This window comes from Podarcis erhardii (genome assembly GCF_964252035.2).
Source record: "Podarcis erhardii genome assembly, chromosome: 8".
Taxonomy (NCBI): Eukaryota; Metazoa; Chordata; class Lepidosauria; order Squamata; family Lacertidae; genus Podarcis; species Podarcis erhardii.
Genome location: NC_138499.1, coordinates 31,669,512 through 31,693,033, shown reverse-complemented (window position 1 = coordinate 31,693,033; position 23,522 = coordinate 31,669,512). Strand labels below are relative to the sequence as shown.

The 23,522-nt window shown below is 39.8% G+C and overlaps 1 long non-coding RNA gene across 1 annotated transcript; it reads left to right on the top strand.

Moving 5' to 3' along the window:
• Positions 1–7,660: 7,660 nt before the first annotated feature.
• LOC309349175 lies at positions 7,661–16,710 on the top strand. The gene is made up of 3 exons (XR_014159797.1): positions 7,661–7,754; positions 13,309–13,431; positions 16,692–16,710. It is a non-coding gene; the product is annotated as an uncharacterized lncRNA (long non-coding RNA).
• Positions 16,711–23,522: the final 6,812 nt, after the last annotated feature.

The window sequence follows — 23,522 nt, the reverse complement described above, 5'->3', positions numbered from 1 at the left end:
TTTCTATTACACTGGCATCTTAGTTTTCACTGCATCAAACACAAATTTGCATGCCTTTTTATCATGGCCGCTGCGCAGGTGTTGCTGCACCAGGGCTTAAGATTCTTATGTTCAGTATCCTACCAGTAATGTTGAAAATATGTTTAGAACCAGATGGATTTCCATGCTGAAGATTTCTTAGCCTACAAATAACTCTAGACAAGTGCATTTAGCAGTAGTTATCATGGAAGATGCTTCTCATACAGAAGTATGAATCCAAATACTTCAAGCATAAGGAGATACAGTGGTACCTCGGGTTACATACGCTTCAGGTTACAAACACTTTGGGTTACAGACTCTGCTAACCTGGAAGTAGTACCTCGGGTTAAGAACTTTACTTCAGGATGAGAACAGAAATCGTGCGGCGGTGCAGCGGTGGCAGCCGGAGGCCCCATTAGCTAAAGTGGTATCTCAGGTTAAGAACAGTTTCAGGTTAAGAACGGACCTCCAGAATGAATTAAGTACATAACCAGAGGTACCACTGTAGCAATATAGCAAGCCTATAACTTGGCTCATGCCAAAGAAGTATTGGTTGTGAACATTGGCATTCACAGAGAGTAGCTGCCAGAAGGGTTGACATGATTATGGATCCTGGTTGCTTATTCTTTGAAAGGTTGGTGGTTTCCTCATAGCCCAGAATGATCAGCTGAAATTTCATCAAAGGGTGCAAATGACAAGAGATGATTTCCCAGGCAATGGGAATGTCTTCCCACCTTTTGCATTGCAATACCCAGCAGCATTTGGAAAGGTCACAACCTCCAGCTAGCAGAAGGCAGCAGAGTAGCACTTTGGAGACGGTTTGAATTTAGAGAGAATGACTGGGTGGGGGGTTGGAAGAGAGCAAAGAGTTTAGTGAAAACTGGAGTGCAGTTTTCCTCTCTGGGGAACTTCTTCAGGGTTAGCAAGTTGTGTTGTCTGCTAGTAAGAGTGCATTTGCTTCCACTATATAGTGCTTTCATATTTGCAAATAATCAAATATTACAAAAAACACTATTGGGTTTCAGTTCTCTTTCATACAAAGAAAGTTGTGCAGGATCAGAAAGTGGGAAGTGCATAACTGTATTTACCAGCTGTGTAGTTAGTTCAACAGAAGGTACTTATTGTTGTTGTTGTTTTGTAATGGCAGGGAAAACACTGCTATGACATATTTGTGAGTAATAAGGAGATAAAATATGCTGGAAATCAGATCTTTATTTTACAAATAAAGACGGGTTTTTTGGCTGATCAAGAAAATAAAATAATCCCAAGGTAGTCACTTTGGTGTTGTTTCTATAAACATTGTTTCAGCACGTTCCAAGGTGCAGTAGATGTTTCTTTGTAGTCGGATTCTTAGTCTATTCAAATTCCACTTGTCCTAGACCTACTTCTGATATGTCCATTTCTCTGATAAATGATGTAGTAAAATCTGGGATATTCTAAACTGGGGCACTACATAACCTTAACTATAATACATTAAAGGCATATCACACTCTGGGGATATAATTACAGTATTTCTTGTGGTCATCTTTATGAAGCCTGGAAGAGAAGCCAGAGTATACAGCAAAATCTGGCATACACAGACTAACTTTGTCTATCTTTCTATCTATCTTGATTGTAGGGAGCAAACATCTCAAGCTGGTTCATCTGCAATAGTTTACCTTGTCATTCTGTCATTCTGTTCTCAGGTGTGTTTTCACAATCCTGTAGTGGTTGGATATCCAGATGATTTTATATTATGTAACTATGCAGGAGAATAAAACCATTCCTTCTCAGGAGCAGAACTAATGGCACGTCACACCCCCTGGGAATAATAATAATAATAATAATAATAATAATAATAATAATAATAATAATAAATTTATACCCCGCCCATCTGGCCGGGCTTCCCCATCCACTCTGGGCGGCTTCCAACAAAATATCAAAATACAATAGTCTGTTAAACATTAAAAGCTTCCCTAAACAGGGCTGCCTTCAGATGTCTTCTAAAAGTAAGGTTCAAAGACGACTTCCTCCTAAGTTAGGTGATACCTTGGAAGGTTAGTCTGTTTCCTAGTTGTTGGGGGGGGTGCATTTCCACACCATTTTGTGCTTCTGTCTGTTTTTATGCTGTTTTACATGCAGCAATCGTTTTGCTATGGCAACCATTTTGTGACTGGTCCCCACAGCACTTTTTCAGCCTTCCAGATATGCCCAGTGACCCCAAAAGGCTAATGGCCTTTGTACGACAGCCATCAGGAAAAATATTAAAATTAAAGTTAAAGTCTTGAACTCTATCAAGGAATAGATACTTGAACTGTAGTTGTTGGCTGTCATCCATGGTTGTGTGCATGTTCTGATGAACTAAATCTTAGGTGGTGGAGGCAATGCTGCCCGCACAGGGCTGCCTATACGTACAAAATGAAAAGTGGCCAATCATTGTTGTTGTTGTTTAGTCGTTTAGTCGTGTCCGACTCTTCGTGACCCCATGGACCAGAGAACGCCAGGCACCTCTGTCCTCCACTGCCTCCCGCAGTTTGTTCAAACTCATGCTGGTAACCTCAAAAACACTATCCAACCATCTCGTCCTCTGTCGCCCCCTTCTCCTTGTGCCCTCCATCTTTCCCAACATCAGGGTCTTCTCCAGGGAGTCTTCTCTTCTCATGAGGTGGCCAAAGTATTGGAGCCTCAGCTTCACAATCTGTCCTTCCAGTGAGCACTCAGGGCTGATTTCCTTCAGAATGGAGAGGTTTGATCTTCTTGCAGTCTGGCCAATCATGTGTAAGGGTATAGTTGAGCATGTGCATTGCAGCCTATGCGCCTTTGGCACATTGCCAGGGCAGTCAGTTAAAACTACATTTGAGGTCAAGGAAACCCAGTTGCTGGAAAAGTCTAACATTGAAAAGGGAGAAAATCAAAACAATTCCCTTAATGCTACAGTGTTAGGCCGAGGAATAGGATATGCCCAAACATGTGCCAGGATCTGCCTTTTCCCAGCTGAAATATTATTCTAAAATATAATTTAGAAGACTGCCAGCAAATGTCAATTGGAGGAAATTGAGGAGCGCAGTACCCAACACAGAAATGCAAACAGCAAAAGTAATTTAACACTCTATTTAACACTATTACAATGGATTAAATATTAATAGATGAGAATAACAAGTGGGAAACCATTTTAAAACTTTGTTCTGGATCTAAGCAGGCCATGAGGGCGACAGCCTTTGCCTGCTGTTCTTCACAACCAATTGGTATTCAGAGTCTTGTCATAAAAGTAGCAGTGGCTAACCTGTGGCACTCAAAAATATAAATATAAACAGACAAACAAGTATGTTTTGTGCTGACAGTTTGCTGTTTTGATTAGCCAGTCACTTTGAGGTTGTCTGTAATTTTAAATTATTATTAATTTTTAAATTATATTTTATATTTTTGGCACTGCCCTGCTAATTTATGAAATGGCAGTAAAGAAATACAGTAAACAAACAAATAAATAAAAATTTAAATGTTGCGGAGTTCAACAGTGGAACAGATTCCCAAGAGCGGTTGGAAGGCTATCTGTCATGCATGCTCTAGTTGTGATTCCTAAATTTTGTAGTGGGTTGGACTACATGACCCTTGGGGTCCCTTTCAACCCGTTCTATGATTCTACACCTATCACCACCTCTAACCACTGGCCATCAGATGTAGGTATAAAGTAGGGGTTGCCAATGTGGTTCTCTCCAGATGTTGTTGGACTACAGCTTTTGTAATCCTTGACCATTGACCATGCTGGCTGCGATAGATGGGAGTGGCAGTAACATCTGCCGAGTACATTGTTGACTATCCCCAGCCTGTATTTTGCCATTCTTGCCATTATTCATCACTTTTGTAGAGCTGCTAGGTCATCTGCATTTGTCCCAGGTTGCTTTCCTCATATGTCATAGTGACCCATCATCTTTCAAGTAGTTTTCTGAGTAAAGTAAAATGGAGATTGTGTTCCTCTCATGGAGAATCATAATTGGTTCTTTTCCTTTTCTGGGTAAAAGGCCAGCTGTGAGACTGCATGAGGGTTTCTTGGATGTTCTTTTTTGCCCCAAAGATCAATACAACGTTGGCTGAAAGTGGTCTTGAAGCAACTTGAGAGAAAAGTGATCATGAAAGACTACAGGCAAAAAATAAAATAAAAAAATGGAAATGAGAGCAGTGCAAAATCAGCAGAACTCCAAAGAACGCTAAAGAACTCAGCAAACGTTTTCAGCAGGGGGCCGGATCACTGTCCCTCAGACCTTGTAGGGGGCCAGACTATATTTGGGGGGGGAATGAACAAATTCCTATGCCCCACAAATAACCCAGAAATGCGTTTTAAATAAAAGGACACATTCTACTCATGTAAAAACACACTCATTCCCGGACCGTCCATGGACCAGATTTAGAAGGCGATTGGGCCGGATCCGGCCCCCAGGCCTTAGTTAGCCTACCCATGCCAAAGAGCAAATGCTCCTATAGAATTAGTTTGGAACAGCTGTATGCAAGCATTTTATTGAATTTTCATTACTTCTGAATGTGTGTGTATGTATGATTATTGCATTTGCATTTCTAGGTAGGAAATATAAGATTAACAGGTGAGATATCACTGACTTTCCTGCTTTGTATCTTAGTTCTAAAGTCCTTAGACAAACAGGGCAGGGATTTGACCCATTACAACAACAAATTGCTGCTGCTGCTGCTGTTGCTGGATGATATTGTTGAAAACAACCTCAACTGTTGGATCAAGAAATGGGCCAAGCACAAGATAGCATCCCATTCGCAAAGTTCCCCATCAGGTTAGGAATACCTGTACAGAAGCCTGCATCTTCATGTATTTGCCACATTCCCAGGTTGTGGAATTTGCCTTCTTAAGAATTTTAGGGGCCCAAGTAGACATGGTGCTAATGTTGTCACTGACAATCATGTCAGTAAAATGAAAGAAAATTTGTGGCAAATGCCCATCATTTTGTCATCAGGAGCACAGTATGTGAGGAAACTGAGGCATCACGTTTTCTTTCCTCATCTTGGTCCTGGGGAAAATAATGGGTGGGGATAGATACAGTATTTTGTGTTTCAGGTGAATTTGGATGAACACTTTTCGTATATTTGTATTGCTTTATTGATATTTCATTGTGTAACTTTGCATTTTACTTTTCTTGTAAATTGCTTTGGGAATCCTTTGGGTTGGGTGAAACAATAAACATATTTAATAAACTAAACTAACTAACTAAACACCCCCTCACCCATTTTACCCCCAGGAGGGAGGCCTCTATTGGCACCAATTTTCAGATTAGCACATCTAGGTATCGCCTGTGTTCTTTTATTTGAAGTGATTGCATTGCAATAACATTGTAAAGCTGTTTGCTTTCCTACCCATAATGTGGAGGAGGGGACTGTTCTTCAGTTTTTTCTTTCTTTCACCCTGACACTTTTTTTTCTCCCTCAAAGTTTATTGCTCTCCATTTAAACAAAAATATGTCTATGTGCGTTTCTGAATAATCTTGTGCGGAAAGCCCACCAACAGAAGTATCTTCTGAAAAGGACCCAGTCTGAATCAACATAAAGGCAGTTCTATGAATTAGGGCTGGGATGGGGGGCAGGGATGATGAAGGGGGCTCTATCTAGGGTAATGTCAGTAATTTAAGACAACAGTGCTATTCACTGGAGTGAACCCAGTGGAACCCAGTGGGCCCTACTTCTGAATAAGCATGCTTCCTGTTTCCTTCCATGGTGTTTAGGTGTTGTGCCCAGGGCTTTTTTTTCCAGCCGAAACTCATCAGAACTCAGTTCTGGAACCTCTCAGGTGGGCACCATTGCCATTATAAGAGAACAAGGGAAGCATTCATGGTGAGTTCTGGCACCTCTTTTTCTAGAAAAATAGCACTTCTTTTACCACACCATGTGATCCTCTCATTCCAGGCACAGGCAAACTCAGACCTCCAGATGTTTGGGACTACAATTCCCATCATCCCTGACCACTGGTCCTGTTAGCTAGGGATCATGAGAGTTGTAGTCCCAAAACATATGGAGGGCCAAGTTTGCCTATTCCTGTCTTATTCCGATGTTAGAAGGGTATCATGGGGTCAAGACAAGGGATCTGCCAGTTGTGCTTCTCTATTATTCTATGTTCATTGCAAAAAGACCACCAGGAAATAAATAGTTTAAACAAACAAAACAATGACAAACAAACCACCTAAGATAGTTAGGTGGAGCCTACAATGGTTTGAACCCTAATTAGGCATCCACCAGTAGAAAAGTCTCCCAATTGGAGTTCAGTGGAAGAGGGGAAGTGACTTCCACCAACTTCCTTTCCCATCTGCAGCCCCTTGTGTCATCTGAAAATCTGCTCCAGAGGGATGGGGACCCCTTGAAGGAACATGATTGGTAGTGTATGGGGATCCTCTCCTGAATTTCAGTCCTATCCAAGCAGAAGTGAATTTAGGGTAGCAAGACTGGTTCCGCCTCACAATAACAATGTAGTGAATTGAGCAAAATGGAAGGCGAGAGGCAGTGGGTGGGTGGTGCCGAATTTTGGCCTCACACAGTGCACCACTGAAATCTGAAAGACCAAAGTCTGCCCCTGATCTGTGTACAGAAGGTGTCCTTCCATTCATGGGTACATAATGAAATCCAAGCCAACAAACTGAGGGAAACTTTGGGTAGCAAATGTGAACCTGAGAGTTGTGACCATCATGCAGTTTCTTTATGTACCCATAAATTATGCTCTGAAATAAATGGTCATATACGCTAGAGAATGATGAAGGAATTGTGACGTCTCTCAGCAGAGGCAGTTGTCCTCTAGGTTAGTCATTACTAAAAAGAGACAGTCAGCAAAATCAAAATGTTAAGTTTTTTTGTTTTGTTTTTAAGTAAGCCGTGGAAAAATAATGAATTATTTTCTTGGAAGCAATGCACAGATACAATTTGTGTTTGTAAAGTTTATACAGTAGCAGAGGTCTAGGAAAGTTTGTTTCTGAAGTTCTTGGCTTCAAATGGTTTGTATTGGATTATTTGGTCAGTATCTAAAATAGCATGTGAATGCTTTACACTGTGTGTTCTTTTTCTTGCTCTTATTTCATATAATTGTAGAGTTCTATAACCCTGAGGGTCATCTAGTCCAACCGCTGGCAATGCAGGAATCCTGTCACTTTCAGTCTCACTAGCGCTCTTGGAATACTTGGTTGCATATTATTTTGTTGAAAATATGACATAGTAAAAAAGGCAATTTAAACCAGTCATTCCATAGGATTCATAATAGAGTGTACAGTGCTAATTAAAGCTCAGTTTTACTTGTTAAAATCTTTGACTAAAAGCAATAAGGTTTAAGCAAGAGTTAGTTCTTTCTAACTTCTACCAAAAAATAAAAGAAAATGGTGCTTGTGTTTCCTCATCTAAGCCATCAATAGCATAAATTTTCTGAATTTAGAATACATTACAACATATTTTCAGATTCTGCTGTATATAATGTGATTTGGATAAATATAAAGATGTGGCTTTATTAGACAATATCTCAGCATTGATGTTACAGGCAAATTTAAAAATATAGGGCTATGAAGGACTATCTTATTAAATATTTGTCAAGTATTTCCTGGACAATAGCAAAATAAACTTATATATGTTGCAAGAAATGTGAAATGATAGTCTCTAATGTTATTATATCCCCTTTAAGCTCTCAGCCTCTGAAAATAATATATGTACTATTGAATCAAATGGCCTTAAACTGAAAACTGTGGTATGAATCAACAGTGGAATTTTAGGTAAATTATGCAAGATTTAACCATTTGTAAAAATAATGACTTACTACATATTACTACTGCTGTTTCATTAAAGTATTTTAAAGGACCATTGTCCTAAGTGATGCTTCTCAGAGTATTTTGCCAGTATACAAGCATTTTCAAAATGCATTGATATATCTTCCTTTTCCCCCTCAGTTCATATTTTCCTTGCACAAAATCCGTCATTGTATCTTTTTCACTCTAGATACTATGCTTCCGATCATAGGTGAGCCTTGTTTCTTATCTGGCTTGTAAAAGAGTGTCTGGATTGCCTACTTTTCTCATGACAGATCCCAAACCATTATGGGAACACCTGAAGCAATTTATGTTTCACCCTAGGTGGTGGTTCTTACTGGACTAGGACATCTGATTTTTGTTACAGTGCCTCCTTACCAGAGGCAGCACCTTCCTTGCAATATTTTTTTTTTTTTTTATAAATATTTATTAAAGTTTTTAAATATAAATGCACAAATAATAAACAGTCTTACTTCTATCACAGACATAATTTCATCACTTCTTTGGACTTCCTCATGTCTCCCGCTCCCATTTACATCGTTAAAAGTTTTTTCCAAACAAATTATCAACTTGTTTACAATCTCATGTCCACTCATTCAAATATAATCTAGCACTTCTTCCAAAAAATTTTATATTTTCTTTAGTCTCACTTATCATCAAATTTCAAATCTAATTTAGTGGTGGCCAGTTTTTTATAATCTAGCATCCTTCTTAGCATTCAACCAAATTACAATGTTTTTGTAGATACTTCTTGAATTTCTCCCAGTCTTCCTCCATCTTCTCTTCTCCCAGGTTACGGATTCTGCCTGTCATCTCGGCCAGTTGCATATAGTCCATCAGTTGCATCTGCCACTCTTCCAGTGTGGGTAGATCTTGAGTTTTCCAGTTTTTTGCGATGAGTATCCTTGCTGCCGTTGTTGCATACATAAAGAATGTTCGGTCCTTCTTTAACACCTTCTGGCCGACAATACCCAGAAGGAAGGCCTCTGGTTTCTTAGTGAAGGTATACTTAAATACCTTTTTCAGCTCATTATATATCATTTCCCAGAAGACCTTCACCTTAGGGCATGTCCACCAGAGGTGAAAGAATGTTCCTTCGTTTTCTTTACATTTCCAACATTTATTATCAGACGAATGGTATATTTTGGCAAGTTTAACTGGGGTCATGTACCATCTATATATCATTTTCATTACATTTTCCTTCAGAGCATTACATGCGGTGAAGTTCAGCCCAGTGGTCCACAACCTTTCCCAGTCCTCAAACATAATGTTATGCCCAATGTCCTGTGCCCATTTTATCATAACCGATTTGACCATTTCGTCTTGTGTATTCCATTTTAACAGCAAGTTATACATTCTAGATAATACCTTAGTCTTTGGTTCTAACAATTCAGTTTCTAACTTCGATTTCTCCACCTGGAACCCTAACTTTTTATCATTTTTAAAAACTTCTTTAATCTGAGCATAATGTAACCAGTCTCGCACCTTATCCTTCATTTTCTCTAAACTCTGCAATTTCCAATTGTCTCCATCTTTTTCTAATATTTCCCAATATTTTGGCCATTTAGCCTCCATATTGGGTCTTTTTAGGGCCTTAGCCTCCAGAGGTGAGAGCCACCTTGGAGTTTTATTTTCCAGTAAGTCTTTGTATTTTGTCCAGACATTAAACACTGCTTTCCTGACAATATGGTTCTTAAAGGCCTTATTGATCTTAACTTTGTCATACCATAGGTATGCATGCCAACCAAAAGCATTGTTAAAACCTTCCAAGTCCAACACGTCAGTGTCTTCGAGAAGTAGCCAGTCTTTTAGCCAGCAAAAAGCTGCGGCTTCATAATACAACTTTAAGTCTGGCAGGGCAAAGCCCCCTCTTTCTTTCGCATCTGTTAATATCTTAAACTTAATTCTGGGCTTTTTGCCCTGCCAGACAAATCTGGATATATCTTTCTGCCACTTCCGGAAGCACTCCGTTTTGTCCACGATCTGTAATGTTTGAAACAAAAACAACATTTTTGGCAATACATTCATCTTGATAGCAGCAATTCGGCCTAACAAAGAAAGCTTCAATTTTGTCCAACTGTCCAAGTCTCTCTTAATTTCAGACCAACATTTTTCATAATTATCCTTAAATAGACTCAGGTTTTTTGCTGTTATGTTTACCCCTAGGTATTTTACTTTTTTAACCATAGTTAGTTCTGTTTCTCTCTGAAACCTTTCCGACTCTGTATCTGTCAAATTTTTTCCCAACACTTTAGTTTTCTGTTTATTTAATTTAAATCCTGCCACCCGACCAAAATCCTGTATCAGTTGTAATACTCTTTTCGTACTAGATTCTGGCTCCTGCAGAGTCAAAACTAGGTCATCTGCAAAAGCTTTCAATTTGTATTGTTTCGCTCCGACCTGAATCCCTTCCACCAACCGGTCCCCTCTGATCAAGTTCAAGAGCACCTCCAGAACCGAAATAAATAACAAAGGGGAAATCGGGCAGCCTTGTCGTGTTCCTTTTTCAATTTTGAACTCTTCTGTGACCACATTGTTAACTATTAGTTTAGCCTTTTGTTCTGAATATATTGCGTCAATCCCATTCTCAAACCCCCGTCCCACTCCCATTTCATTCAAATTTCCCTTCATAAATTTCCAAGAAATATTGTCAAAGGCCTTCTCCGCGTCTATGAAAATTAACACTGCTTTTGTATTTATATCTGTTTGCAAAAGTTCCAAAACGTCAATAATGTTCCTAGTATTTGCAAACATATGTCTGCCTGGGAGAAAGCCTGCCTGGTCTTTATGAATTACTTCATTAAGAACTCTTTTAAATCTACTTGCCAAAATATCTGCAAATATTTTGTAATCCACATTCAGAAGGGAGATGGGACGGTAGTTTTTAAGTTGTGTCTTTTCAGCTTCAGATTTTGGTATCAATGTGATAAAAGCTTCCTTCCACGATTCCGGCGCCTTCTTCCCTTCCATAATTTCATTACAGACCTCCATCAATGGTTGGATCAGATAGTCTTTTAGTGTCTTATAATACTTGGAGGTCAGACCGTCTGGCCCTGGAGATTTGCCCAATTGCATGTTCTGGATAGCTTGTTCAATCTCTTGCTGTGTTATTTTGTTGTTCAGGATTAATCTGTTTTTTTGTGACAACTTTGTTAGACCATTTCTTTCCAAAAATTGTTTAATCTCAACCTCATCTTGCGGCCCTTGAGTGTATAATTTTTTAAAGTATCTCTGGAAGCACTTTCTAATTTCCATGGGGTTCTGGATATTTCTTCCTTCAATTTCTAGGTTTGTAACTGTATTTAGTTTCTGTCTCTTCTTCAACTGCCAGGCTAGCAGTTTCCCACATTTGTTTGCCGATTCAAAAGTTTTTTGTTTCATTAATTTAATCTTCCATTCTATTTCTTGGTTTATCAATTTGGAATATTGAGCTTGATACAGTTTAATTTCTCTCAGAATCGGCTGTGACTTCGGATTTGATCTTAATTTCTTCTCCAATTCTTTGATTTTCTGCAAAATCTTATCCTTCCTTTCATTTTGTGTTCTTTTCTTTACAGTGTTCTGTTGTATCAAGAACCCCCTCATAACAGCTTTGCTTGCGTCCCAGATAGTTCTTTTTTCCACCGTAGTGTTCATATTTATTTCAAAATAATCCTTTAGAGTTTTTTGGGCCTTCTTGACAATCTCCTGATCTCTAAACAAGCTATCATTCATCTTCCATCTAAAGGAACCGGTTGGCAAAAATGTCATATCCATCTTCAGCGCATTATGGTCGGAGCAGGTCTTTGGGCAGATTTCCACTTTTCTGACCTTGGGTGCCAGACCTCTAGATATCCATATTTGGTCGATTCTTGTCCAAGTCAGTTGGGCTTCAGAGAAGAATGTTCCCTCTCTTCCCAGGGGGTTCTTAGTTCTCCAAATGTCAATCCAGTCCATATTGTCTGCCATTTCAAAAAAGGTCTTTGGCAGTCTGCCGTCTTTTGTAACATTTTGATTTTGTGACTTATCCATGTTTGTCGATACGACCCCATTCATATCTCCCATCATAATGATGTTGTTGTAGTCCAGATAGTCCAGCATAATCTCATGCAACTTCTTGTAAAATTCCGATTTCCCGTCATTTGGTGCATAAATTCCTAATATCAAAATCTTTTCTCCTTGATATTGTATCTCAATTCCTAATATTCTTCCATGTTCGTCTTTGAATAAGAATTTAGGTGACAGGCTCTCTTTTGCATATATCACCACTCCTCGCTTCTTTACTCTGTCCGAAGATATGAATTCTTGACCAAGTCTTTTGTTTATTAACACCTTTCTATGGAGCCTAGTCACATGTGTTTCTTGTAAGCAGATAATATCCAATTGTTCTTTTTTTAATATATGAAAAATTTTCCTCCTTTTTTCCGGGATGTTGCAGCCATTAATGTTCCAGCTCAAAAGTTGCAGAGACATCCTGAATAAATCTGGTTATTTTTCAGGGGGTGGTATCTTATTCAGAAGATCTTCAGGGTCCAAGGGTGCAGGTACCTCTGGTGTTTCAGGCCCTGGAAGTTGGTCAATTCCTTTGTGAAGGTCCTCTCCGTATATGTTCAGAAATTTATCTCTATCTTCTGATGTTCTGATTTTGATCTTCTTCCCTCTAAAAGTAAAAGATAGTCCTTGAGGAAATTCCCACCTAAAGATGATTGAATTCTTCCTTAGTAGTCTTGTCAACTCCAAATAGTTAGATCTAAGATCTAGCAGTTGTTTAGGAATATCCTTGTAAATCTCAATTCTTTTGTCCAAAATGTCCAGTGACTTTCCGTAGTGTAGGCCCAAAATCTTATCCCTTTCCTCCTTTGACCTCAGCCTTCCTTGCAATATTGTCTCAAAATTTATCACTTGGTATTACTGGTTGGAGGTGTCTGCTGATGAGCAGGTTAGTCAGTCTGTCCATCAGTTAACCTATACACTAAGCATTGGGAGGGTTATTAACTATATAATTGCAGTGCTTTAATCAACTGCTTTCTGATTAGTCATTTATTCACTGAGGTCCAGCTCCGAGGGCCTTCTGGCGGTTCCCTCACTGTGAGAAGTGAGGTTACAGGGAACCAGGCAGAAGGCCTTCTCAATAGTGGCACCCGCTCTGTGAAACGTCCTCCCATCAGATGTAAAGGAAATAAACAACTCTCTGACTTTTAGAAGACATCTGAAGGTGGCCCTGTTTAAGGTTTGAGGTTTTATTGTGCTTTTACTATTCTGTTGGGAGCCGCCTAGAGTGGCTGAGGAAACCCAGCCAGATGGGCCTGGTATAAATAATAAATTGTTGTTGTTATATTTTAAAATGCATGTCACCAACGTTTATTCATCTGAACCTTCTTAAGGCACCTCCAGAGCGATGGATTATAAAAATGAACAAATGTGCCTTCAAACTGCAGCTTAAACAATTAAAATTGGTTCCCATTTTCTAATTGGGGTGGAGCTATGCAAGGGAGGGCTGACGGGATTGTTTTCAAAGGCTGCATATTCTTGTCTCTCTCAGGTTAAAGAAGCTCAGGGCTTTTCCTAAGACAGGTGGATGGAGCTGAGCAAGGGAGATCTAAGTCAAATAATCTGGAACTATTTCTGAAGGCTGTTATTCTTTGGTAATATGTGCACCTGATATGTGAGCGTTTGGTGAAAGCTGAAGACTAAGAGCTATAGGGTTCTTGTCCCATGAATCTTTGGCTGTGGGCTAGATCCTGTGGCCTCCAAGATCTGCATGGCCAACAAAAGGAGAACTACATAACTGGATCCCTTTGGTAATGCTGTTCATTGTGTGATATAAAAAATGCTTTTGGAGAGACACAACCACTGATTAATCACCTAAAGTTTGAGTTGATTACTCTAATTACCCTCAATGTACTATGCCAGGTAGGTGTTTGGATCATCTGTCTGTCTTGCTAAACACCTACATATCCCATCATTTGAGACAAGTAGTGGGCAGAGTCATCTGTCTGCTAGTAGATTTACTCAGGAATATGAATACTTGCCTAAGGCTACCCAGTGAGTTAATGACACCAGTGAGATTTGGACTGAGCACTTCCAGATTGATAGAATAGGTTGTAGTCCTGTACATGCTTACCTGGATAATCCATTGCAATCAATGGGACTTACTTTTGAGTAGACGTGTATAGACATATACTATTAGACTATGCTATGACAGCTTTTAGATTAGGCCAACCAGCCAGAATAAAAATGTGACAGGAACGGGCAAGGGATAACTAGTAACTTAGGGACTATACTTAAGAGTCTGCAATAAAAATCATTTGAAAGCAGATTGCACAAAGTAAGAACATTTATTTTCATCAAAAATGTGTGCTATTTTTTATTATTATTGAGAGAGACATTAAACATTGATACAGCCAACCTCTGATTGAACCTTCAGCATTGTCACATATCAGGGCAGCTGAAGATTTATTATGCAATATAAAATTAGTGTATACAATAAACCTGATAGTAAATGACCTTTGCAGACATTGAATAGTATCTTTGTGGCTGAATAGAAAGGGATTTGAAAAATATATTGAATAAAATATTCAAACTCATTCAACCATTCCCAAATTTAAAGAAATGAAATTCTGAAGTTTTGTGTACCTTTTTAAAAAGATTCTTTTAAGTGCAGAAGACACATGAAACCAGGCTAAATTTTCTTGAAAAATAATTTATTTAACTTAAAATGAAATATTGCCAGAATGCAAGATTGTAATTTTTCCTAGTGTGGGTAAATCAATTAAGAAGTTAAATTACTGAATTAAAAATATTTCAAGCAATTTAAAAAGTACCCATTACTGATAAGGTAACATATTTTTCATTGATTAGTTATGGCATATGCTTTTGTGGGCCAGAAAGCAGTCCATCAGATGCATTATTCTTGATTGGCTATTATAAATTTATGCTAAAAATGTTCATTAATTTTTGTAGGTCTACTTTGAGCAAAACTTAGTTGCATACCACCCTCAGTCCTGTTAAGGTCAGTGTGCTTAGTCCTAGATTAGTGTGTGTAGAATACAATCTTATACATACTTGGGTGTAAGCCCCCTAGTTTGTTTCTGCGTGGATATGCGTAGAACTGCACTGGAAGATTTCACAAAACCATGCTGTAAAAAGCTGCATAAGTTTTTTTTTTTTTTAATGGCTACTGTCACCCGATTATTTTCAATTAAGGAAGCTTCTTTTAGTCCCAATTGGAAAGAAGCAATGTTTTAATGTACAAATGATTGGAAGTCTAGTACAGTAGCAGAAGTAAATATCTATTGAAATGTGATGAGGTCTGCAGACTGATAGAAAGGTTAACGTCTTTCTACTGTATTAGATCACTGCTTTTTCTCACATATGACTTTTGTGTTGATTTAAATACTCAGCTGGAAGACCTTCTGTTGATTGTTCAGCAGGCTGGGCAGTCTTCGGTGGACAATCAAAAAGTGCCTACTGCAGAAGAATCCCACTGGCACGATGCCTTTGTGACTCTTAAATCTGATTTCACAGAACTTGAAAAGAAGTGCCCTGAAGCTTTAATGCAGCTCAGTCACAAAGTGGAAGTGACAAAAGACTGTAGCATAGAAAAATCAAAAGCAACATCCACGATATTTCAGAAATGATACTGTACATTTAGCCTTAAAAAAAAACCCTCTTGCTTTTATTTATGTTTAAATGTGAGAAAATCATGCTATGTGCCCCCTCCCTGTTTGTCTTAAATATAGTACAATCCTTACGTCTCTGAATAGCTTGAGGGAGCACAGAATTTGTATGCAGTAGAGAAAGACATAAAACAAACTGCTACATAGTAGAGGAGGCTAGAGAAAGGGAAGTAAAGCTTCTTGATAATGATCCAGATGTGAAAGGTAAAGAGGAGGAGAAGAAAGTGTGTTATCAAAATATATATTCAAACAATTGGATAAGTTTATATGCATCCAATAATAGGGATGGACAGATTTGTCAAATTTGGTTTCTTTTTCTCTCTCTCTCTATTTTTTTTACCAAACTTAAACTCAGTTTACTCCATTTCCCGGTCAGTGTGCATTAAAAAAGAAATAAAAAATCCATGTGCAGTACTCCTAATATACATGAGTTTTTGTACACTTTTTACATAATATATTTACTGCATTTTTGCATAGTATAATGCACCCCAATATGCACTCATTTGTACACACTTTTGCATTGCAAAATTCAGAGAAGTTTGAATTTTGTAGGACAGCTGTAGTTTGGTTTGTGTATTTGTGAAGTGCAGTTAGGTAGGTTCACATTAAAATGCAAGCTAAACTAATTTCTCCCCCATTACTACCCAAAAAATGGCCACGATGAGTCAATGTCGGCACAACAATTTGGGAATAAGGGATTTTGAAGATTTTAGCTTTAGTCCTATTTACCCTCTCTTGATATTCTACAGATTTATACTTCATAGAAAGATTCAGCTGCATGGGATCTTTTTCTGATTGGTACATTGAGGCTTCTGCAGCTGGTGAAAGAGTTCCCTCCACTCATTGAAGGAGTCAGTGTCTACATATGATTTCCTGTGCAGGATGACTCCCTTCTGGAAACATCTGGCCTCAACAGGAAGGATTAGGATTGAATGGCACCATGACTGGCCTTGGTTGCGTCCAAAGCCCATAAAACGCCAAATGGAATGTGGAGCACAAACATTTTCTAGATGATATATTATAGTCAAACTTTGTATTATGCCAAAGAAGCAGTGCTTCACCTCCCTGAATATTTAATGAAAATAAAAACAAATATTTGAGTGGCATAAGCCTCTCAGAGTTTAATGCGGGAATGTGAGAGAGTTTTAAGCCTGACTATAAACATGAATAATGTATACCAGTGAAAATGTGATGCTCAGAGTTGTTACAGGTACATAACAATCTGATCCTGATGTATTCCTTACAGGCTGACTGCAGAATCTGGAAGTGTCGAAGCAAACTCGAACATCTCTGCTGTATTTGGGCATGTGCTAGTGCAATGGATGGTATGGGAGACAGGCCTTTCTATTGGTGGTGCTGAGCTTGTGACAATTTATCATAGTGTAGATATTGCCTCTTTTTTGACCATCAAAATATGGCAACCCTCAATATAACCACCTGACTCTCAGAGCCAAGAATCTGGGCTTGGGTTTTAGCAGAAATCTTTCTAGATTTTTTGCTGTGGCATTGGAAACTACTAAGAGTAAAATGAGAAAAAGTAGCAATCTTATACTACATTTACAATATTGTGCAGTGCTAGATAATCTAGTAAAAGATTCAGGGAGCAATCTCAACGCTGGCCAGGCAATAATGGGACCTATGGAACTACTGCCACATCTACAACCCCAGTGCGGCAAAACCCTGGTGGAGCCCAGCACAACTGGACAGAGGGATATTTCTACTTCATCCAAACTCCCCCCTCTTGCCTAGTAGAACAGGGCTTTGGATCACTATGTTACTAGAGCTGAAGACAGTACAAAGGGTGGTGAAATACAATGAGACATTTGAAATGTATGGGTCCCTCAAGAGACTTTTGCATTTTACAAGTTCCATCATCTACTACCCTTTCATTCCCCAGCCCAAGCTTCCAAGCTGCTCCTTAAGGTTATTTTTTTTTGGGGGGGGGGAGAGACTCTCTAGAATAGCTTTTGGCCAAAGTGAAATTTGGGGAAGTCCCTATATAAGGATGGAAGTTCTTGTGCGCATTAGTTGCTTTAGCTCAGGCATCCCCAACCTGCGGCCCTCCAGATGTTTTGGCCTACAACTCCCATGATCCCTAGCTAGCAGGACCAGTGGTCAGAGATGATGGGAATTGTAGTCCAAAACATCTGGAGGGCCAAAGGTTGGGGATGCCTACTTTAGCCCCTCAATTTGGACATGCTGATATAAGAATTTGTCACTTGGGCCGCAATGTTAAATACAATTACAAGGGAGAGTAGGCCCAATGGGACTTACTTCTGACACTGTGTTAATCTCCTGTATTTGTGTTGCAATAATAGCAGTAGCTTTCAAATGATTATTCAAATAAATATAAATACATATGTAATTTTTCACATTGGGTGTTATTAACTAAGTTTACTCAAGTAGACTCATTGTAACTAATGGACCCAACTTTGGGTCCACCCACTCTTCCATTTTCCTCTGTGATTTCAAGTCACAAGCCTGAGAGGTTTTTTATTTTGTCCTGCCACTTTCCCTGGGAAAACCCACTGTTTACTGCTGAATCAAACCAAATGTCAATCTGCAGAAAACCCAGCTGGCATTTGTTCTGATTCAGCCAGGAACAGTGGGTTTTCCCTGGGAAAGTGGATGGACCCAAAAATGCCCCCTCTCAAACCCATGATTTGAAATCACGGGACAAAAGGAAATGTATATGTGCCCTTTTGTTGTTTAGTCATTTAGTCGTGTCTGACTCTTCGTGATCCCATGGACCAGAGCACGCCAGGAACTCCTGTCTTCCACTGCCTCCCACAGCTTGGTCAAACTCATGCTGGTAGCTTCAAGAAGACTGTCCCACCATCTTGTCCTCTGTCATCACCTTCTCCTTGCCCCCTCCATCTTTCCCAACATCAGGGTCTTTTCCAGGGAGTCTTCTCTTCTCATGAGGTGGCCAAAGTATTGGAGCCTCAGCTTCAGGATCTGTCCTTCCAGTGACCACTCAGGGCTGATTTCATTAAGAATTGAGAAGTTTGATCTTCTTGCAGTCCATGGGACTCTCAAGAGTCTCCTCCAGCACCATAATTCAAAAGCATCAATTCTTCGGCGATCAGCCTTCTTTATGGTCCAGCTCTCACTTCCATACATCACTACTGGGAAAACCATAGCTTTAACTAATTAATTTCAATGGATCTGCTTTCAATACAATTTATTTGAATCCCAACCATTGTTTTTAAGTTCATATGTACTTGGGAGAGACATAATTCAAAATGTTCAAAAAAAGAGAGGGCTAAAGATAGCAGATACTGTTTCGTAGGCTATTCATACCTCTGTCATAATGGGAGCACATATCATCTACTCCATGTCCAGAGCCTTGGCAATGTTCATATTAGACACGTACTGTCAAGTGTGGATGTGTTTACACTTATTCGTTTCCCACAGCATTCAGGAGAGGCACAAATAGAAGCTAATTAATTTTGTAAGTCACTGATGACAGGCATAACAGTTGAACAAAACAGAGCAACAAGTCAATTACATGTTGTCACCTGTAATGGTGTAAAAATACCTTTTTAATTCTCCCTTATCTTTCCAGCATCATCTTTTTATTCACAGTACAAAAGATTCTAATTTTATATATTGTACAAGTTGTGAAAATTGCATTGGATTCACTGCTTATTTTTGTTGAAAGCCTGCACCACTCTGTTGTGACTATTTGAGGGTAGGGAGACTGTTTACTCTCAAGATGGAAACAGGTAGCAAGTTTGTATTCCTTGAGAATAGCTCCCATATTAAGCATTTTTCCTAACTTTATATAGGCAATCATTTTATTTCTTTTACTTAGCTAAATATAAAGTACACACACACACAATTCTGACTTGTATAACAGCCAGAAATGCATTTGTGCATATGTGGATATGGTATATATTTCTTTGCTCTATCAAGCTCTAGGGAGTTAGTGACATTCAAAGGCTAAGTAAGGTATAATTAAGTTTGTGATTAAACTGAGTATAATTACGTTAGTTACAGAGTGGGGACAGGAAGGTTAACTTAAGTAATGGTGCACTAGCCTTTTAACCTTTACCAACACGGTCAGTGTTTGTAAAAAGCAAAAAAAGAAAAAAGAAAAAAAGAAGGAAAGGGTTCTGACCTCCCTTTGTCTCTTCAGCCTGGTCCTCGGACCCTTGTCTGCATAAAAGAGTCCATGAGAATATCCTTGCAGAGTTTTATTCTTAAAATTATTTGTGCAAAACACGACTGAATAACTATATACACCAGCACTAACCAACCCAAACACCAGCCTCAGCAAACTAACATTTCTCACTCTATATATACAACTTGGTGCAGGCCGCTGAGTCATGCTGACCCAGCTTTATTCACATTAAAGAAACAGCGGCCATTTTAGCCGTGACACCCCTTCTGTTTCTTAAATGCGAAAACCCCCATCAGAAACAATACATACATACATACATACATACATACATACATACATACATACATACATTATATACATAAACCCAGTTTTGTCATCAATTCATTATGGCATGTTGCTGGCAAAGGCTTGGTAAACAAATCAGCAATATTATCTTGTGATTGACAGTACTCCAGTTTGATTACCCCATTCTGTACACAATCTCTCACATTTGCATGACAGATAGCAATATGTTTTGATGCAGATTTCATTATTTCCGAGCCTGCTAATGCAATGCATGATTGGCTATCTTCATACACTTGGATAGGCAAGTCTACTTTACTATCTAGATCTTTTAGTATCTGTATAAACCACTTGATTTCATTGCATGCCAGCGACAGGCTCCCATCACAGGATGAGCTCGCAACAAATCCTTGTTTCTTTGATCTCCATCCAATTATGGAATTGGCAAACATCATAACCATTCCACTTGTAGATTTTCTGGTAGCTACACAGCTTCCCCAGTCCGCATCAACAAATACTTCTAGTTTTTCGTCTTGTGTACTAGGTATCTTTAAACATACATTTAATGTCCCCTTTAGATATCTGATAAGCCTTTTCAAAGCACACCAATCAGCAGTACTGGGTTTAGATACACGTTGGCTCAGAACATTTGTAGCACATGCAATGTCTGGCCTTGACCACTGGCTTAAATACAACAGTGATCCTATTTTTGAGTGATACAACTCAGGCTGATCAAACTCATCATCGCACACTGTCTTTGGGAAATCTGGTGTCATGGGAGTTTGAACTGGCTTGCAGTTTTCCATGCCAAACTGTTCTATTAAATGAAGAATTTTCTCTTTCTGGCTCAATAGGAAGCTTCCATCAGCTTCCTGCCTTACTTCTACTCCCAGGTAATTGGTTACAGGCCCTAAGACTTTAAGCTTAAACCTCTTTTCCAGTTGACTTGTGAGCTTCTGGATCTCATCTGTGGAACTCCCTGCTACAAGCAAATCATCAACAAAGACTAAGAGCATTAGATATTTGTTGCCTGTCCCCTTGGTGTACAGGCATGGATCAGCCACACTCCTTTTAAAACCAAGTTTTACAAGGGCTTCATTTAAACACTGGTTCCAACACCTTCCACTTTGTTTGAGACCATAAACAGCCTTTTTCAAACTCCAGACTGTACCATTCCCCTCTTCAAACCCAGGGGGTTGTCTCATTAACACTTCATGGTCTAAATTTGCATGCAGATATGCAGCATCAACATCAAAATGGTGCACTGCTAGTTGTCTTACAGCAGCAATGGAAAGCATTAAATGAAAAGTTTCACTCTTTACAGTGGGAGAAAACACTTCATCATAACTCTCCCCTTTAATCTGAGTGAACCCTCTGGCTACTAATCTGGCTCGAAAACGTGGTTCCCCAGATGCAAGGGTTTTCCTTTTGTAAACCCACTTGCATGACACCACTCTGCCCCCAGGTGGCAGCATTATGACCTCAAACACTTTGTTACGTTTAAAAGATTCCATATCTTCTTTCATAGCTTGTTCCCACAAAGCACATTCCCCAGGGGGTAAGTCTAAGACTTCATTATAACTTTGTGGTTCCACACAACTCACACTGCATACTCTCACTCCTCCTAGGGTCAAACGCTGAGGAGGGACGCCCTTGTTTGAATGCTGGGAGCGTCTAGGCACAACTACTTCTTCTTCCCCCCTTATCTCTGGCTCTTCTTCCTCTTCCTCTAGAGAAGTATTATCTATTGCCATGTCTTTTGGGGAAATCTGTGCCTCCTCCTCATTCTGCTCCTGTGTTGCCAATGGCTGAGAAAAAGCCTCTTCTCTTACTTGCAGGGGCAGTAGTCAGTCTGGGTTGGCATGGATCACAGTCCATCTGTCCTGGTCAGCGAAGTCTGCACTTTGTGACAGAACCACGCGTCCTGGGCGTAGATTGAAACGCCCCCCTTTGTCATAGGACCGACATCCCACAAACCGCAGTCTCTGCGCTCTAGCGCCCCCTTTCTGGCACTGAGCTTTGGGGATATTTACATGTGCCCAAGCACCCCAGTTATGGAGCATTGTCCACTCTGGTTCTTTCCCAAACAACACACGATAGGGAATATCTTTTATAGAGCTTGACCAGGTTCTATTAATCAAAAAGTTCGCTGTCAGAAAAGCCTCGCCCCACAGCCTATGGTTGTGACCCAATCCTGCATCCACTAGCAGGCAGTCCTTTACTGACTGTATTACAGCCCCACGTCTTTCACACAGACCATTTTCAGCAGGGCTATAAGGGTTAGTCAACCAGTGATCCCCTTACGTCGCCACCATGCCCCAAATTGTTTGTTCAGAAATTCTCCGCCCCGATCTGTTTGCAACTGCACAACAGGGCGAGCGAAAAGCTTTTCAGCTTGGGCAACCCATTCTCTGAATGTGGGGAAACACTCAGATTTCTGCTTTAACAAAAACAACCAACTAAAACGTGATTTATCATCTATTACCAGAAAAGCATATCTGGCGCCCCCTTCAGTCTTCTGTGGAAAAGGGCCTATCACGTCACAATGGACAAGTTCTAAAACCTCTTTAGATACTCTGTCACTTTTAGAAGCCACAGGCTTCCTCTTAGATTTGGCCATTTTACATACATTGCAATCTAGGAAACAGTTACAGCTATTTACTTTTAGGTTCTTGCACACCTTTTGCATCTCTGAAAGCACACGGAAATTGGTGTGACCTAGTTTTCTGTGCAGTTCATGTACACACCCCTTATGAACTGGCAAATTATCCTGAACCACCTGAGCTGCTTTAACAGGCTTGTCCTGCATTACATATAACCCATTTTCCAACTTTGCACGGCCACATACCTGAGTTCCATTCTTTATCAGACAACCATCCTCTGTGAAGCTAACACTATACCCTGCTTTAATCAAACAGCTTACAGACAGTAAACAATAGTCCTAACTGCTGACAAACAGAGTCTCTGGTAGAATGGTGTTTAAGCACTGCAGGAAACATGTTCCCTGGCCATCAATCTTGCTTCTACTACCATCAGCAAGATAGATTGAGTATTTTCCATCGGTTGGCTTCTCCAGGGTCTTATAGTCCTCCCGACTGTTGCAGATAATCCTGCTGCTGCCAGAGTCCAGCAACCATGTTCCTCGAGGTATCTTCCTCTCCTCTCAAGAAAATGGAGACACAAACTGAGCAGAATGCGTGTTCTTCTTCCCTGAAGAGAACCCCTTCTGCTTACGTTTCTGCGTAGACTGCTGTCTCTGCTCCATGTCGTCTCCTGGAAGTCTTGCCCTGCATTGACGTTGGAGATGCCCGGGTTGGTTGCATCTATAGCACCTCCTCACTGCCATGGCCAAGTCCAAACCTTGCCGTTGCTCCATTGGCAGATTCTGCTGCTGGCCCCCTCGGCTGTAACTCCTCCGCTCTTGGAGTTCAGCCTGTCTATCTGACCTTCTTTCTGCTTCTTCGGTCAATCTTCCAACCACATACTCAAGGGTCAGATCTCGGGGATGCATACTCTCCATGCTGTTAACCACAGGCAACCAGCTTTCAGGCAAACTTGAAAGGATAATGTATGTTTGGTCAGTCTCATCATAACGTTTACCTCTCTGTTGTAGTTGAAGTAACAGAGATTTCAGCATTTGAAGATTAGTTGCCAAACTCTCACCTTCTT